Here is a 17,705-nt window from a genome sequence, read left to right as displayed (position 1 = left end):
GGGACTCGAACTGGCGCTGTCCTGGGGGATGCCGGCGCCACAGGCGGTGGCCACAGCACAGCGCTGGCCCCTACTCCTGACTGTTTTAAACAGGGGCGTCGGACATTCTACTCACGCCTTTGCTCTCCGGTCTGCATTTCCTGGGGATGCCTTCCTGGAAGTGGAGGTGACGAGGTGGCCGGGACACCCACAGCTGCACGTCCCGCAGGCCTTGGACACAGGGGGTCGGCCTGCGCTTACACAGACCCTGTCTCGCCGAGTGTCTAGCACAGCCGGGCAAGGGGGCAGAAACGCTGTCCCCTTCACGATGGCATGGCGCGGCTCCCGGCCCACGGCCCGGCCAGGTCCTTGCCCGAGTTTTTCCTGGAGGAGCTCCTGGAGGTCCTGGTGCAGCCAGAGCCCCTGGACTCTTCCCTCCCCGTCCCGGGGTCTGTCCGGGCTGCCTCTGGCAGTGCACACGAGGGCTGTGAGCAGGTGGAGAGCAGCCATGTGGACGGACGCCGCGTCTCCCGGGAGTGCAGTGAGGGCCGGGGGCCGGGGGCTTCCAGAGCCGCGAGCAGAGCTGAGCAGCTGAGCCCAGCCCTGCCACTGCCGGCCACGCGATCCTGACCGCGGCCTCCTGAGTGAAGTGGGGACGCGACAACACCCACCCCGGGTTGCCAGAGCGAGCCCGGCTGAGCCCCTGGCCAGCTGCCTGGCACGGTCACCTCCACAGAGGGCTGCTCACAAAAACGTCGCTAAGGAAACTGGGACAGTGGGGTCAGGCGCACCTGGGGAGGGATGCACGGCCACGCTAGAGGCAGCGTGTGTGCATGCGTGTGTGCATGCCTGTGAGCGCGTGTGCATGTCTGTGAGTGTGCACACGTGAGTGTGTGTCTGTGTGTGTGCACATGTGTGAGCGCGTGCGTGTGCATGTGTGTGTGCGTGCTCCCCTGCCCTGCAGCGCCAGCCTGAGCTGAGGCACAGCCCTGCTCTCCACAGCGCGGGCCAGCCTGGCTGCCCCTGCCGCCCTCCCCAGCACATGCCAGCGTCGCCCTGTCCCTGCCTGGCACCCAGGAGTGTGTGGGGGGGAACACACTCAGGCACGTGTGAGTACCCGTGTGAGTGTGTGTGCATCTCCTGAGTGGGTGTGGGTGCAGGTGTGTGTGAGCGTGAGGACTGTGGGAGTGGGAGGATGGGTGTGTGTTGTGAGTGTGGACACTGCACGCGTGTGTTACATGTGTGCACGGAAAAGTGAGTGCGTGAGTGTGAAGTGAGCACGAGTGTAAGTGCACATGTGAACATGAGAGACTTGTGAGTGTGTGGTCTCGTGTGCATGAGTGAGCACTTGTGAGGGGTCAGCACGTGAATGGGAGTGCATGTGAGTGTGAGCGTATGTGTGTGTGTGAGTGTCAGCGTATGTGTGAGTGTCAGCGTATGTGTGTGTGAGTGTCAGTGTATGTGTGTGTGTCAGCGTATGTGAGTGTGAGCGTGTGAGTGTGAGCGTATGTGTGTGTGTCAGCGTATGTGTGAGTGTCAGCGTATGTGTGTGTCAGTGTATGTGTGTGCATCTGTCAGCGTATGTGTGTGTCAGTGTATGTGTGTATGTGTGTGTGTCAGTGTATGTGTGTGTCAGTGTATGTGTGTGTGTCAGCGTATGTGTGTATGTGTGTGTCAGTGTATGTGTGTGTGAGTGTCAGTGTATGTGTGTGTGTGTCAGCGTGTGAGACAGCGTTAGAATACACACCTGACTGAGCCTGTGGGAGGGTGAGTGTGCATATGGGTGAGCCCATGTGAGGGAGGGCGGGCTTGCTCATGAGTGAACGTGAGTGTATATGAGTGTGAGTATGGACGAGAGCGTGTGCGCACATGAGCTGCCCTCCCAAGCGCATTAGCAGGGAGCTGGATCCGAAGTGGAGCAGCCGGGACTCGAACTGGTGCCCGCATGGGATGCGGTGCTGCAGGTGGCGGCTTTACCTGCCACCCCACAGCGCCAGCCCCTCTTCTTCTCAGACTATCAGACTATTTATTTGGAAGGCAGAGAGGGATAGAGAGAGCAGAAGACAGAGAGAGAGAGGGAGAGAGGTCTTCCATCTGCTGGGTCACTCCCCAGATGACCACGCTGGCTCTGGCTGGGGCTGGGCCAGGGCGAGGCCAGGGCGAGGCCAGGGGACTGGAACTCCACGTGGGTCTCCACTGTGGGTGGGGCCATCCTCGCTGCTTCCCCAGGCGCGTAGGCAGTTGAAGAAGAGGGGTCAGCAGTAAGTGGCCGCCCGCCTGCCCCGCCCCTGCCAGAGAGCCTCCGCAGGGCACTCACGCTGTCATTGCTGTGTGCACACGCCCGGCTGACACTGCTGTGTGCACATGCCCTGCTCACACTCACACATGCTGAAACTGCTGTGTGCACACGCCCTGCTCACACTCACACACTCACAGACACTGCTGTGTGCACACACCCTGTTCACACTCACACCCTGACACTGCTGTGTGCACACGCCCTGCTCACACTCACACTGACACTGCTGTGTGCACACGCCCTGCTCACACTCACACTGACACTGCTGTGTGCACACGCCCTGCTCACACTGACACTGCTGTGTGCACACGCCCTGCTCACACACAGACACTGCTGTGTGCACACGCCCGTGCTCACACTGACACTGCTGTGTGCACACGCCCTGCTCACACTCACACAGACACTGCTGTGTGCACACGCCCTGCTCACACTCACACTGCTGTGTGCACACGCCCTGCTCACACTCAGGCTGACACTGCTGTGTGCACACACCCTGTTCACACTCACGGACACTGCTGTGTGCACACGCCCTGCTCACACTCACACACTGACACTGCTGTGTGCACACGCCCTGTTCACACTCACACTGACACTGCTGTGTGCACACGCCCTGCTCACACTCACAGACACTGCTGTGTGCACACGCCCTGCTCACACTCACAGACACTGCTGTGTGCACACGCCCTGCTCACACTCACACTGACACTGCTGTGTGCACACTCCCTGCTCACACTCACACTGACTGCACACTCATGCTGACACTGCTGTTAGGGCCTCGTGGGACCGTGTTCTGGCTGCACAGAATCCGTGGAGAGAGGCAGGCACCTGTGCGGTGTGCACCTGTGTGGTGGAATGAGAAGGTGAGAAGGTCATGCCAAGATGGCCGCTGACAACAAACTGCCTGGACAGGCCGTGATTGGATGGTTTCAGAAACTGCCTGGCAACAGGCCGTGATTGGTTAGGGCATAGACCGCCCCTTGACCGGATTGGCTGCCTTGGCTATATAAGCAGCTGCACCACCTGAAATAAACGAGTCTGCGGGCTGCTCCCCTCTGGCCTCCTGGGGTCTGTGTGGTGGCTCCGCGCCTCTTGCCCCCACCGCGCTGCTCCTCTCAGAAGAAGTCCACCTACATCAACTTCAACACACCCGAGGGCGTGCACCTGTGCGCTGTGTGCGCTGTCTCTGGAAGCCCTCAGCGGTTAATCAAGGCCGCTTCGGCTTCGGCATCTGTCCCAAGCTCCCCCCCCCCCACACCGGGCAGGTGGATTTAAAGGCACCGCAACCTTTCCAATTCTCTAAAGCAAAAGCATCTTCCTCGGCCTAAGCGGTTCCTTCTGAATGACCACGCGCCAGGGGACACCCCCTCGGCCCCCGCGCCCCGTGACTCCCAGGGGCCTTGGGAAATTCACGGCACAGATGTCGTGGTGGGTTTGGTACCGACGTAAATTGACCTTTCAATTCCATGTCCCGCGAGCGTCTCGAGGCCCCTGGTGTGCCGCGCTGAGCGGGCTGGAGGGAGCCCTGCACGCCCAGGTGAGGGCCTGGGCCCGGCGGCCGCACACGCGGGAGGAGGCGGCTCATCCCGGCCTGGCGTTGACTATGTGGCTGCTGAGCGCGGACTCAGCCCGGCCCCGCCCGGCCCCGCTGCTCCTCGGCCCGGTGTGACGCGTCAGCCCACACCCATGGTTTCTTTTCTTTTTTTCTTTCGTTCTTTTTTTTTTTTTTTTTTTTGACAGAGTTAGAGAGAGACAGAGAGAAAGGTCTTCCTTCCTTCCGTTGGTTCACCCCCCAAATGGCTGCTATAGCTGGTGCTGCGCCGATCCGAAGCCAGGAGCCAGGTGCTTCTCCTGGTCTCCCATGGGGTGCTGGGCCCAAGCACTTGGGCCATCCTCCACTGCACTCCCGAGCCACAGCAGAGAGCTGGCCTGGAAGAGGAGCAACCGGGACAGCATCTGGTGCCCCGACTAGGATTAGAACCTGGGATGCCAGCGCCGCAGGTGGAGGATTAGCCAAGTGAGCTGCAGTGCTGGCCCCACGTTTTCTTAAACTCCTGATTTTGGGCCGGCACTGTGGTGCAGCAGGCTAACTCATCACCTGTGACACTGGCATCCCATATGGGCCCTGGTTCAAATCCTGGTAGCACTGGCCATAGCGGCCATTTGGGGAGTGAACCAATGGAAAAAGAAAGACCTTTCTCTCTCTCTCTGTCTATAACTCTACCTGTCAAATAAATTAAAAAAAAAACAAAACCTTTAAAACCAAGTCCCCTGACCTTCGGGTCGGTATCCACAGAATCCTCGAAGGGTCTCAGAATCACAGAGGCGCTGGCGCCCAGGACCCCTCTGGGTGAGCTCCCGGCTGGGGGCCGGGCAGGGCGGCGGCAGGTGAGGGGAGGAGCCACCTGGCGCCTTTGGGCTCTCCATGGGCGGAGCTTGGTTTTTAACAGCCCCCCCCCCCCACGTCAGTCCTTTCCCCTGTATGAGGTGTGCCCGGTCTGCTGTGCTGCGACAGGCGGCCCTCTGCTCTGCACTGGTGGTCACCAGGTAAAGCCCGGCTCACCGTGGTCCAGGGATAAATCACCGTGGTCCAGGGATAAATGGGATTCTGACCCAAGTTCAAGTTCCTGTGGGGCCCCGGGTTCACAGATGCCCCCCGGGTTAATGCCCCAGTTCCTGAATTAGCGAGGAAGGTATTTTGAAAACCTCATGGAAAAATGAAAGGTAAGTTTGGGGTTGGCAGCGTGGCCCCGTGGGTGACGCCGTCGTCCCACCAGCTTGGGTCCAGGTCCCTGCTGAGTGCCTGGGAAAGCAATGGCTGATAACCCAAGTACCTGGCCCCTGCCACCCAGGCGGGGGACCCGGATGGGGTTTCCTGGAGGCTCGGGCTGTTGTGGGCAGATGGAAGTTTGCCTGCAGGTGGTGATCCGTCCTCCAGGGGGCGGTGCTGAGCGCGTGGCCGCTCCATCTGCCGATCCCCACCTGGAGCCCGAGCAGTGCTGGGTGGAGCCCCACGCCTGATTTCCAGGTGATTCTACACGGGCAGCGCTGACAGCAGGGGGACCCTGCAGCATGGCAGCCGCACCCAGGGGTTGCCCTGAGGGACGTGAAGGGCAGGCAGGCCCTGTGGCTGGAAGACAAAGGACGGAGCCACGGTCACTCAGGCAGTCGCTGGTGGGCCGGCCCCAGCCAAATCCCGCCCCGTCTGATTTTGTGCATAGAAGTTTCCCTGGCACCCGGCGTTTGCTCACTGTGCCACTCGCAGGCCACAGTGGCGCCGTGGCCGGGTTACGATGGAGGACCTGGACAGGAAGCCTGCACGTGGAGGAAGCCGCCGCCACCCCTGGCTTTGCTGGACCCGGCCCGGGACTGGGTGGGAAGATGGTGACGACGAGGAAGGAGCAGGCGGAGCTCAGCAGGGGTGCAGGATTCGAGGCCCCTGTGCAGCGTGGGTGCTCCCCAAAGGGAGGCTCATGGTCAGGTGGACAGAACGAGGGGCGTGAGGCCGAGACCTCTGGCCCGGCTGGCGTGGTGAGGCCGTGTCCATGGTGGCCGGTGGTGGTGGAGGAGGTCAGTGGGGCCCAGCAGCCTCCTTGCACTGGCCTTTGCCGCGGCTGTGTGTTGGGCCAACGTGTGGCTCTGGGGTGGCACCTGCCGGCAACATGGTGGCCTGGCAGTGGGCTGATGACAGAGCTTTCTGGGCTTGGGCGTGCCCTCTGCCAGAGCCACTCACACCGACAGCGTCACCAGATTATTCCCATGAAACTTGCAGCCGGGACCGACGCTGTGGCATGGTGGGTAAAGCCCCGGCCTGCAGTGCCAGCATCCCATGCGGGTGCCGGTTCAAGTCCCGGCTGCTCCACTTCTGATCCAGCTCTCTGCTGTGGCCTGGGAAAGCAGTGGAGGATGGCCCAAGTGCTTAGGCACCCGCGTGGGAGAGCAGGAAGAAGCTCCTGGCTCCTGGCTTCGGATCAGCTCAGTCCGGCCGTTGCGGCCATTGGAGGGTGAACCAGCGATGGAAGATCAATTGATCTCTCTCTGCCTCTGCCTCTCTGTAACTCTATCAAGTAAATAAATAAAATCTTTTAAAAGAGAGGAAGGAGGAAAGCTGCAACCCTGTGTTCAGAGGAGCCCGGAGCCCACGCAGGAGAGCGCCGGAGTCAGGGTTTGAAGGTGACAGCTGCAGGCACGGCTCCCGGCCCTGTCCCCAGCCCTTGCCACCACGGCCCCTGCATGCTGCTCCCCTGGGAGGGAACTCTGCCTGCCTCTGTCCCCTTTACTTGTGGCAAGCAAGGAAAACTGTCCCCCAGCAGCCTGCACGAGGCCGATCATTTGGCGACGTCCCAAGTGGACACACCCCTCGTGCTGCTGGCACAAGGATGGAGCCCTGAGCACAGCACACACTGGGGGATCGGGTGGTCCAGGAGCCTGGGGGCGGGGTGCCAGGGGCTCCTCTCTGCACCTGCTGTGGCTGCTTCGTGCCCTGCAGAGCCCACATCGAAATCTAAAGGCGAGAGAAGCCGACTGGGAGGTGGTGCGACCCTAAGAGATGATCAGGTTGGGCGGATGGATGAATGGGTTCATGCATGCGGGAGCTGGCTGGGTAAAGCGAGTCCACCCCCTGCACTCTGTCCCCTGTCTGCCACGCTGGGACGCAGCACAAGGCCTTCAGCAGGTGGCCTGATGGGGGCTGCCAGCCTCCCGCCATCACTAGATACAGTTCTTTCCTCTATAAAGACCCTGTCTCTGGTCTTCTGTTACAGCCACGGAAAGTGGACCATGACACAGCACATATTCCAAGCTAGCGAGAGTGCCCATCCATCGGCTGGCTTCCCACAGGCTAACACAGCCCAGGCTGGGCCAGGCCAAAGCTGGGAATGCGGGACTCGATCCAGCTCTCTGACGAGGGTGCCAGGAACCCAGTCACTTGAGCCATCTCCACTGCCTCCTACCGTGTGCATTAGCAGGGAGCTGGAGGCCGGGGGTGGAGCGGGGAATTGAATCCAGGTACTGCTAGGTTCCTTTACCACAGCTGTGTGCAGGTGGTGTGGCTCGAGTGTGAAGGGCCTCTGATCCCCTCTCTCCATCCTGGACACCCCCAACCCTTGCTATAAAAGCCACAGCTGGGGCAGACGCTGTGGCTTAGTGGGTAAAGCCGCCACTTGCGATGCTGGCATCCCAAATGGGCACTGGTTTGAGACCCAGCTGTTCCACTTCTGATCCAGCTCTCTGCTATGGCCTGGGAAGGCAGTGGAAGATGGCCCAAGTCCTTGGGCCCCTGCACCCACGTGGGAGACCTGGATGAAACTCCTGGCTCCTGGCTTTGGGTCAGCCCAGCTCCAGCCATTGGAGCCATCCAAAGAGTGAACCCGCGGATGGAAGACCCCTCTCTCCCTGCCTCTGCCTCTCTGTAACTCTGCCTTTCAAATAAATAAATAAATATTTTTTAAAAAAGCCACTGCATGGCCGGCGCTGCGGCTCAATAGGCTAATCCTCTGCCTTGCGGCGCCGGCACACCGGGTTCTAGTCTCGGTTGGGGCGCCGGATTCTATCCCGGTTGCCCCTCTTCCAGGCCAGCTCTCTGCTGTGGCCCGGGAGTGCAGTGGAGGATGGCCCAAGTGCTTGGGCCCTGCACCCCATGGGAGACCAGGAGAAGCACCTGGCTCCTGCCATCGGATCAGCGCGGTGCGCCGGCCGCAGCAAAGGAACCAACAGCAAAGGAAGACCTTTCTCTGTCTCTCTCTCTCACTGTCCACTCTGCCTGTCAAAAAAAGAAAAAAAGAAAAGAAAAAAGCCACTGCTTGGGGAGGCCCCCCCTGTTTTAGGGAACTTGACTCCCACTGTCCCCTTTACCTGTCACTAAGGAACGCTGTTGTCCTCTGAGCACCCTCAGTGGGCGAAGCCCTCGTGTCCACTAACAGGTGGCCCAGGGCCCCGGGGTGAGCAGGGAAACCCAAGGGCCCAGAGCTGACCTCCCAGGAGCCAGGCCAGGCCAGGGCCAATCCTCTTTGGGCCTTGGGGCCTGGGAGCTGCATCAGCCTTTGGGTTAACCCTTTACTGCCCGGGGCCCGCCGTGCACACAGTTACCCCTGTGCAGATTTTAACACTGGAGGCACAGTTGGGCTCCCCTCCAGGCTGGAAGCTGGCTGACCCTACAGCCACATCATGTGGACAGTGCCACCCCCGAGCCCTGGCTCAGCACCCTCAGTGGCTGCACCCCAACTGGCCTCTCCTGCCCACGGAGGGATCTGCCTTCCAAGGATCTCTAACTCACAACGCGTTCGTGCCTCCCTCTGCTTTGTGCGGACCCGCGAAAGCTGGGCAGCGAGTCCTTGGGCATCGGGCAGCTTAAGCAGGGGGCGCTCAGTGGGCGCCTTCTTTGCAGCAGGCGCCTGTGCTAGTGGTCCATGTGTTAACCACCGAATTCCCCCACTCTCCCTCGAGCTGGGTACCGCACCAGGGCGTCCACCGTTAGTGGGAAATGGGTACTATGGAGACAGGAGGCATCGATGTCAAATCGTGTTCCCAAATAAACTTATTTCTTCTCAAAGTTATCTTTATTTGAGAGCGAAAGACAGAGGGCTCTTTCCTGCCGATTCATCCCCCGGTGCCCGCGACACCTGAGCTGGGCTGGGGCTGGAGCCCGAGGCCAGGAAGGCGGAGCTCGGTCCAGGCCTCCCGGGCGCTGGGCCGTCCCGCGGCCCCCACCCCGTGGTCTGATTAGCAGGGAGCTGGGGGCGGGAGCTTGAGTGTGGAATGAAGGCCAGGCCCCATGCCCTCATCTCGTGTGACGAGCCTCTCACAGGTGAGGAGACAGGGACACGGGCACTTAAAGAATTTGCCCAGTCTCAGCTCCCGCAGGTAGCGGCAGCTGCGGCCGGCGATTTGAACAGAGGCTCTGGGGTCTGCCTCTCAGCCACACCTCCCGGCACTGCTCCGCCGGCTCCCGGCTTTGCTCGGTGTCCACCGCGTGCCCGCGTTCGTGCACCACGCTGTGCCCCACAGCAATGCAAACGCTCCAGGTTCATCAGAAAGCTTTTTTTTAAAATTTAATAAAACAGAGGAGGCTTTGGCTTAGCAACGAGGAGACCCTGAGTGCAAAGCTGCCGCGGGAGCCCTTCCGGAACATTCTCTGAGACACGCGGTGCGGAGAGAGCTGCCCATCTCTGCCCCTCCTGTGCTGGGTCTTAGTCCACCCGTACAAGGATGGACTGGGTCCGAGGAAAGGTAAGTGCGCCGCTCGCCCGTTCCCCAGCCTCCCGATCCCGGAGACAATCAGACGCAGCGGGGAGCCAAGTCTAGCAAGGACTCATTTACTTCCTGAGAAACAGAACCTTTTATAGTACAAAACTGCAGAGTCATTGGGGCAGGGCTAAGGACCAGCCAATCACTTAAAAATTCACCTTACGGGGGGCTTTCTATAGGACTAGCCATATGTCTATACACTTGTTACTAGTTTTGTTACCTCCCCTGATGTTGCGCAGCCAATCAGTTTTAGTGGTAAACAACTTTGGATTCCGCCCACCTTACTTCCCCTGGGGTCCATCGTGTAACTAATTTCCCCACATATTCCCCCTTTTTTGTTTTAGCACGCGGTCCCTGTCTTAGGTTGCCCCTGGCCGTCCTTGCCCTTACCCGTCATTGGTAACCCAGGCAGCTTGGCCATGAGCCCTGTCTTAGGTTGGTGCAGGACGCTGGGTGCTTTACCCGTCTTGGGGTGTCGCGTGACTTGTTATTATGGGAGCGTGGTGAGCTTTCTCCACCGCCTGTCTTAGGTTGTTCCAGTCCATCCGGAATCTTACCCGTCGTTGGCAATGTGGAGAGCACTGGGGACACTTCTCCAGTTCAGGGGATCATAGCCCTTTGTGGCTAGCAACCTCTAGTAATGAACCTCAACCTGTCTTACCCTTGTTGCCTCTATGTGCTGTTGTATAAACTGTATAAGCCTATTCATTATGCATGGGCCAATAGCAAGGATTAAAAGCAGGGTGAGAAGCAGTCCAAAAAGAGGGAGGAGGTAGGGCAAGAGTCCATTAAGGCCCGTCCAAAGGGGGCTTTCTTGGAGTTCTCTTCGTCTTTTTCAGGTCTTCCTGAAGTGTTTTGATGATCACGTTTGGGTCATCGAATCCCCCGTCACTGGGCCGGGCACTTCAGGATCACAGTGAAGAGTAGCGTCCGCATCATCACCTCCTCTGGATCTCTGTCCGTTTCTGGAAGAGGAAAGACAAGGGGATCTCCCTCGGGGGCAAACTGCTCCCTGGGTGGGTTGTTACTTGCATCGGGCATAGGCCTGATATTTCTGGCCGGTATTCAAATTGGAGTCAACTCCCCTATGGGGAACACACAGCCAAATCCTCTTCCCAACTGAATCAGTGGGTCAGGCCCTCTCCAGAGTCGGGTGAGAGGGTCTCTCCATCTAACGAGCATCTGAGGTTTAGCGGTTAAATGTCCCCAATGTTTTTGGAACCTTGACTCCCTTGACCCTTTCGAAAAATCTAAAATATTGATAGTAAACAAGGCCTTATGTAACTGTAGATGGGGGGTAGCCACTCCCCCTTTTTGTTTTAATAACTGTTTTTTGAGGCATTGATGGTTTTTTTTTTCCACATTAGCCTGTTCCTGTGGGTTGTGAGGAATTTTAGTAGGGTGTTGAATCATTTTACATCTTGACAGCACTTTTAAACATCCCAATTGGTTATTATCTCTGTATATCTTTTGATATCTCCAGGGGCCCTTTTGAAGATACCAAAAGTTTAGAGAATTTAGAACTTTGATTTTTAGAAAGTTTGTTAAAGGTGCCAAGAGAACTTAGAGTATCTGGTTAGAATAGAATTCCTGAAATGATAGCCCTTTATTAGACAGGATGATCTTAACACTTTTAGACCAGATCTAATCATAAAGGTATTTAGCAATGCTTTTCATCAATTTGAACTTAACAGAGACAGTAGAGTACACAATAGATTACCTTGACAGAACATGAATTTTATGTTTTTTGTTATTGAATAAACCAGAAATAAACACCTTGAACATAAGAGTTAGTACACAAAATCCTCACATAACTTAGAGCTATTTAACAGAGCTAAAAAGCACCTAACTTTAGAAATGGCAGAGTAACCCATTAAGCAGACACTGTTAAAATAGACGTTACAGTTTTTGCAAAAACAGATTCCAAGATATACGACTTAGACCATTTCCAGATATTTACTAACATTAGTGCACATTTTTTACTTCAACTTTAGGTCAATGTAATTTTGGCATTAGCACGTAACTTAAAGAAAACTCTGTAAACAATTTTAAAGTTGTAAACCTTTTAAAACCTTTCATGACTTGCTCACACCTTCTGAAACGTTATACCTGTAGTTACTTTTACATAGTCTTGAATTGTCATGTATGGACAAGCTATGAGAATACATGCTAACAAACTCAAACAGTCTCTCTTATAAGACACTGAGTTATTAATGAATACCACACCATTAACTCCTCCTGGACAGCAAACATGGACACTAGTACATGTTTACAACTTTGAAAAGATCTTCATCGTTAAGAGAAACAAATTTCGCTAAGAGAAACAAATTTAAAGCATAAAACCGAGCAAGTGAGCTACCAAGCAAACCGAAGGGCTTTGGCATTAACTTAATTCTCTGAACCAATCTGTATTGGCTTACTTTAGTTAACAATATAAGGGCTTGTATACACAGAATTTACTCATTTTTGTAAGGCCACTCTAGCTGGAAAGCAAGAACATGAATACAGTACAGGCCTGACATTATTCACAATATTTTAATATACTTTGCATAATTTGAATTGACTCAAACAGTTGTTACTTTAACAAATTTAGAGCCCCATCCTTTGAGAGTTCCAGGGATCCTACTGGAAGTCCCAAAGTTGTTAGACTCCATTTGAGAATTTAAACTGTTAGAGAGTCAAACCACTCAGCCAAAAACTAGCACGTATAACCTGAGTATTTTAATCAAAGCTGTGGGGTAGATCTGATCAGAGTTAGGTAATCACTTAAACATTAAAGACAGACAAATCCAATAAAACACGAAACCCTCTAAGCACAAACTCTCAGATAAGTTAACTACAGCTGCACAGAAAAGAGCTGGTCATCAGCATGGGAGCCCATTGCTTAGGACAGGGAAACACATCTGAAACAAAGCGGCAGGGAATGAGAGGCTTCCGTAGTGCTGGAGAAAAAGTCTTATTAACTGCAAATAAAGACTCATTAGGTTGGAAAGGGTTAATGGATGAAGGTTTTTGTTCCTTTAGGTAAGGCCAGTGGTAGCCACAGCATCCATTTGCCCTAGCATATCCTGTCCTAATAAATTAACTGTGAGGTTTTTCGCTACCAGGGGCCGTATTTTTCCCTGTTCTCCATCAGGACTGACCCATTTCATGAGGGCAACTGTTTCCTTAGATCGAGAATTGCCCCCCACTCCTAATATTGATGGCCCATCCGCCAGCTCCCAGGTGGGTGGCACCTCCTCTTCCCGGAGTACCGTCCTATCCGCCCCAGTGTCGATTAGGCAGTGAAACCTTTTTCCACCTATGACAACACTCATTTTGGGACGGAGCCCCTCCATAAGGGGGGCAGTCCAGTGGGCTTGGATTGTTCTAGTATGGGTTACCCCAGGTTTCCCCTTGGATGGGGTTCCTCCTTGAGTTAACGGGGCTGGAGGATGCCCCCCCTCTAGTTTAAAGGCTTCCCTTCTATATCAAATTTGGACCTGCAATCCTTTTTCCAATGATATCCCTTCCTGCACCTAGGGCAGGGGGTACGGGGCAGCTTTGACCCTCCCAGTCTATTAGTCAAGGAGGCTTGAGGGCACTCCCATTTAAAATGCCCCTCTTGCCCACACTTGAAGCAGGCTCCCTGAGTGGCCTGCCCGAGTGACTTGGAACTTTGGGTGGCCAGAGCCTGAGTAATAGCCTCTGTCATTGCTGATGTCTGGGCTGAGAGGGCCTGGGTCATGGCCGTCGTCTGAGCCTGTAGGGTCATGGCCAGGGATTGATTTTGATGCTGTTGCGTACCTACATCCTGCGAGGCCACTATCCATCGACTTATCGACGCTTCCCTCAGGCCAGCGCAGGCCGTCCTATGATCAGCATTCATTCCTTCCCAAACAAGAATTTTAACAAACTGATCCCGAAGGTCCCCAGCTGGCAACTTACGACGGAGACTGTGTTCGACCCTAGCTACAAAATCTGGCAATGACTCTCCTGGCTTTTGTCGCACCCCTGCGATGGGAGATTCAGTGGGCCCCTCATCCAGCTTGTACCAAGCATTAAGTCCGGCCTGCCTCACTTGTTCACGGTACGGAGCAGGTAGCGCAGCTTGCTGGATCCCCGTAGAGAACCCTTCCCCCATCCCAGCCAGCATAGCATATGTAATAGGGATAGCTGGCTGGGCTGCTCGGTTAGCTTCGGCTCTCACCCAGCACTCCTCCTTAAAGAAGGCGCACCACTTTATGAACTGGGAACTCGTGAGGACTGCTTTGGCCACGTCCAACCAGCCCTCGGGGACACATGGTTGATAAGCTATGTGTTGTAGCAGAGTTTGGGCCCAGGGGGAATTTGGCCCGTCTTCCACCACTGCCTTGCGAAGCTCCTTTAAGTCCTTCGCTTCCCAGGGATACCACTCCAGAGCTCTGTTGCTGCCTGGAGCTAAATTAACAGGGTAGGCCTGAGGCAGCAGGTTCCCTGGCCCAGAGTTCACTTCCCTATGCTGCTTTATGTCCACAGGATAAGCTTCCGCAAAGGTCGCCTCATTTCTCCTCTCCCCTCCTGGGCAATCATAAGTGCCCAGATCACAAAGCTCCCTCCCTGGCTCTACATAGGGGGAGGCTGCCTCTGCCCCCAGGAGGTGTGGGGGTGGTCCCGGCCCTTCTAGGGTGGATGGGCTAGGCGTGACGACTTTTACTTTCGTTTTTACCTCAACAGTTCGTGCCTCAACAGGCTCTCTGCATTCCTGATCAAACTTAGCCCATTCTCTTTCCCCGCCATCTTCCTCTGAGTCTCTGGGCTCTCCCAAGTCCTGTAAGGCCTTTAAGGCCCAGTCCATAATGGACGAAACTGCATTACCCATACTAGGGTTTCACTTACCCTGAGAGACCGCTTGGCCTCGGCCGAAAAGTTACTGCTCGAGCCCCACGTTGGGCGCCAGATGCTGGGTCTTAGTCCACCCGTACAAGGATGGACTGGGTCCGAGGAAAGGTGAGTGCGCCGCTCGCCCGTTCCCCAGCCTCCCGATCCCGGAGACAATCAGACGCAGCCGGGAGCCAAGTCTAGCAAGGACTCATTTACTTCCTGAGAAACAGAACCTTTTATAGTACAAAACTGCAGAGTCATTGGGGCAGGGCTAAGGACCAGCCAATCACCTAAAAATTCACCTTACGGGGGGCTTTCTATAGGACTAGCCATATGTCTATACACTTGTTACTAGTTTTGTTACCTCCCCTGATGTTGCGCAGCCAATCAGTTTTAGTGGTAAACAACTTCGGATTCCGCCCACCTTACTTCCCCTGGGGTCCATCATGTAACTAATTTCCCCACACTCCTGCCCGCATCTCTCCTGGCCACACGCCCGGGGTCGGCTATGTTAATGCCTTCGTGTGACTTAAGGTGACTTTGACGGTGAAGGCCCGGGGTTTGGGCCCTGCTGGGTCCATCTGGTGGTGAGGGGGGTGGAGCTTTCTGCCCAGGTCAGCGACAGGGGTGGCCCTGCTCCGGGACAGCTGGAGACACTGAGGGGCCGGCCACCGTCTCTGACGGGGCTTCCGGTGTCTCCCCTAAAACCCTACCCCGAAACCTTACCCGCTGGGGCCCGGCCTCCGGGAGGTAGTCAGGCCACGAGGGGGAGACCCTGCGATCCGACGGAAGAGACGCAGCCGGCCCCTGTCCTGCCCGGGCCCGGGGCAGCGCCGGGGAGAGGCTCGGCCACGCGGCCGCGTTGACCCCACTCAGCCTCCGGGCCGGGAGAAGGGAGTGAGCGCGCAGTGGGCGCCCAGCTGCCGGCGGCTCGGTTACGGCAGCCCCCCGACGACACGCATGTCGCACGCGTCGCTGTCGCTGCGAGAATTCACCCTTTGTTAGCAGACACCGGAGCCGCTGGGGCCCAGCCCAGGCAGGAGGGACAGGGCCGAGGGAGGGGACAAGGGGGGAGTCAGCCGGCGGGGAGCGGAACTCCGTCAGCAGCTGAGAGCAGCGAGGCTTTTATAGCAAGGGTCAGGGGCGTGTCCGGGGTCAGGGGCGTGTCCGGGGTTAGGGGCGTGTCCGGGGCCAGGGGCGTGTCCGGGGTTAGGGGCGTGTCCGGGGTCAGGGGCGTGTCTGGGGTTAGGGCGTGTCCGGGGTTAGGGGCGTGTCCGGGGTTAGGGGCGTGTCCGGGGTCAGGGGCGTGTCCGGGGTTAGGGGCGTGTCCGGGTTAGGGCGTGTCCGGGGTTAGGGGCGTGTCTGGGATCAGGGGCGTGTCCGGGATCAGGGGCGTGTCCGGGGTCAGGGGCGTGTCCGGGGTCAGGGGCGTGTCCAGGGTCAGGGGCGTGTCCGGGGTTAGGGGTGTGTCTGGGGTTAGGGGCGTGTCCAGGGTTAGGGGCGTGTCCAGGATGTAGAAGACCCCCCTTTTTTTTTCATTTTTGTTTTTTTTTTACTTTTTGACAGGCAGAGTGGACAGTGAGAGAGAGACAGAGAGAAAGGTCTTCCTTTGCTGTTGGTTCACCCTCCAATGGCCGCCGCGGCCGGCACACCGCGCTGATCCGAAGCCAGGAGCCAGGTGCTTCTCCTGGTCTCCCATGGGGTGCAGGGCCCAAGGACTTGGGCCATCCTCCACTGCACTCCCGGGCCATAGCAGAGAGCTGGCCTGGAAGAGGGGCAACCGGGACAGAATCCGGCGCCCCGACCAGGACTAGAACCCGGTGTGCCAGCACCGCAGGCGGAGGATTAGCCTGTTAAGCCACGGCGCTGGCCACTCTCCTCTTCTTACACAGGCCGATCCCAAACAGGACTCGGGGGTTAAGTGGCTGCCTGTGATGGGGGCAGCCCGTGTTGGAGTTGCAGGTTCGAGACCCGGCCACTCTGCTTCTGGCCCAGCTCCCCGCTAATGTGCCTGGGTAGGCAGTGGAGGACGGCCGGGTGCTTGGGTCCCCGCCACCCTTGTGGGAGACCCGGGGGGAATTCCGGGCTCCTGGCTTCTGCCTGGCTCAGTCCTGGCTGTTGCAGGCGTTTGTGGAGTGAGCCAGTGGATGGGAGGTTTTCTCTGTTTCTCTCTCTGTGTCATCCTGCCTTTCTAATCCAGCGTCTTGGAGCTTTCGCCATTCCTTACTTGGGGCGGGGGGTGGGGTAGGTGGGTCTGATCCTCTCAGTGTTGTAAGGCCAGCTTTGCCGAGCGGCCTCTAGCCAGCTGAAGCCAGTGAGCTGGGGCAGACACCGGCCCGGTCCCCAGCCGCGCTCGCCTCCGTCCTGCACTCTGGGCTCCGGGCATCCGCACGGCCCCAGCAGCACGAAGCCTCGGGAAGCTGGTGCCTGGGATCGCCAGGACTCCCTGTGTCCATTCCTTTGGTTAAAAAGGACATGCTTCATTTCTTTTTATTTATTTGAAAGAGAGCGAGCGAGAGAGAGAGAGCGAGGGAGAGCGAGAGAGCGAGAGAGAGCGAGAGAGCGAGAGAGCGAGGGAGAGCGAGAGAGAGCGAGAGAGCAAGAGAGAGCGAGAGAGTGAGAGAGCGAGAGCGAGCGAGAGAGAGAGCGAGCGAGAGAGAGCGAGAGAGCGAGGGAGAGCGAGAGAGCGAGCGAGAGAGAGAGCGTGCACGTGAGTGTGCTGCCATCTGTGCTTCGCTCCCCAAATGCCTGCAGCTGGTAGGGCTGAGCCAGGCTGAAGCCAGGAGCCCGGGTCTCCACCTCGGTCCCCCTGGGTGGCAGGGACCCAAGCACTTGGGCCGTCAACACCGCCTCCGCCTGGGCCTTGGCTCCACCCCCTTGTGTTCCCCGCTGGCTCTCTCTGCTTCACCCACAAGCGCGGCCAAGGCCGCAGTTGGTGCTGGGAGCCAGTGTTCCTGTCGTACCAACCTCGTACCCATTCCAGTCCCTGTTACGAGCGAGTGGCTTTGGGCTGGGCCCCAGCACCCTGTCCCGTGTGATGGGCACGTGGGCACGGGTTCCCCAGGGCAGCGGTGCGGCGGCTGAGCCCCACACACGGCCCCGGGAATGCACCAGCCAGCCTGTGTCTCCCCCTGACTCTGCCCGCGCGCCCCCACCGCCCCTTCTGGGCGGGTTAAGAAGCGGGCTGGGGTGGGGGCTGTGAGGCTGTCCTGGGGTCCCGCTCCCAGGCTCTGCCCCGTGCGGGAGGTCTCTGAGCACCAGGAGGAGCTTTGTGAGTTCCAGCTGTCTCTGGAAGCCGAGAGCGGCCGCCAGACCAGGGAAGGAAAAGACCTCTGAGTGCCGCACT

This window comes from Lepus europaeus, chromosome 7 (genome assembly GCF_033115175.1).
Source record: "Lepus europaeus isolate LE1 chromosome 7, mLepTim1.pri, whole genome shotgun sequence".
Classification (NCBI taxonomy): Eukaryota; Metazoa; Chordata; class Mammalia; order Lagomorpha; family Leporidae; genus Lepus; species Lepus europaeus.
This window is presented reverse-complemented; position numbering follows the sequence as displayed.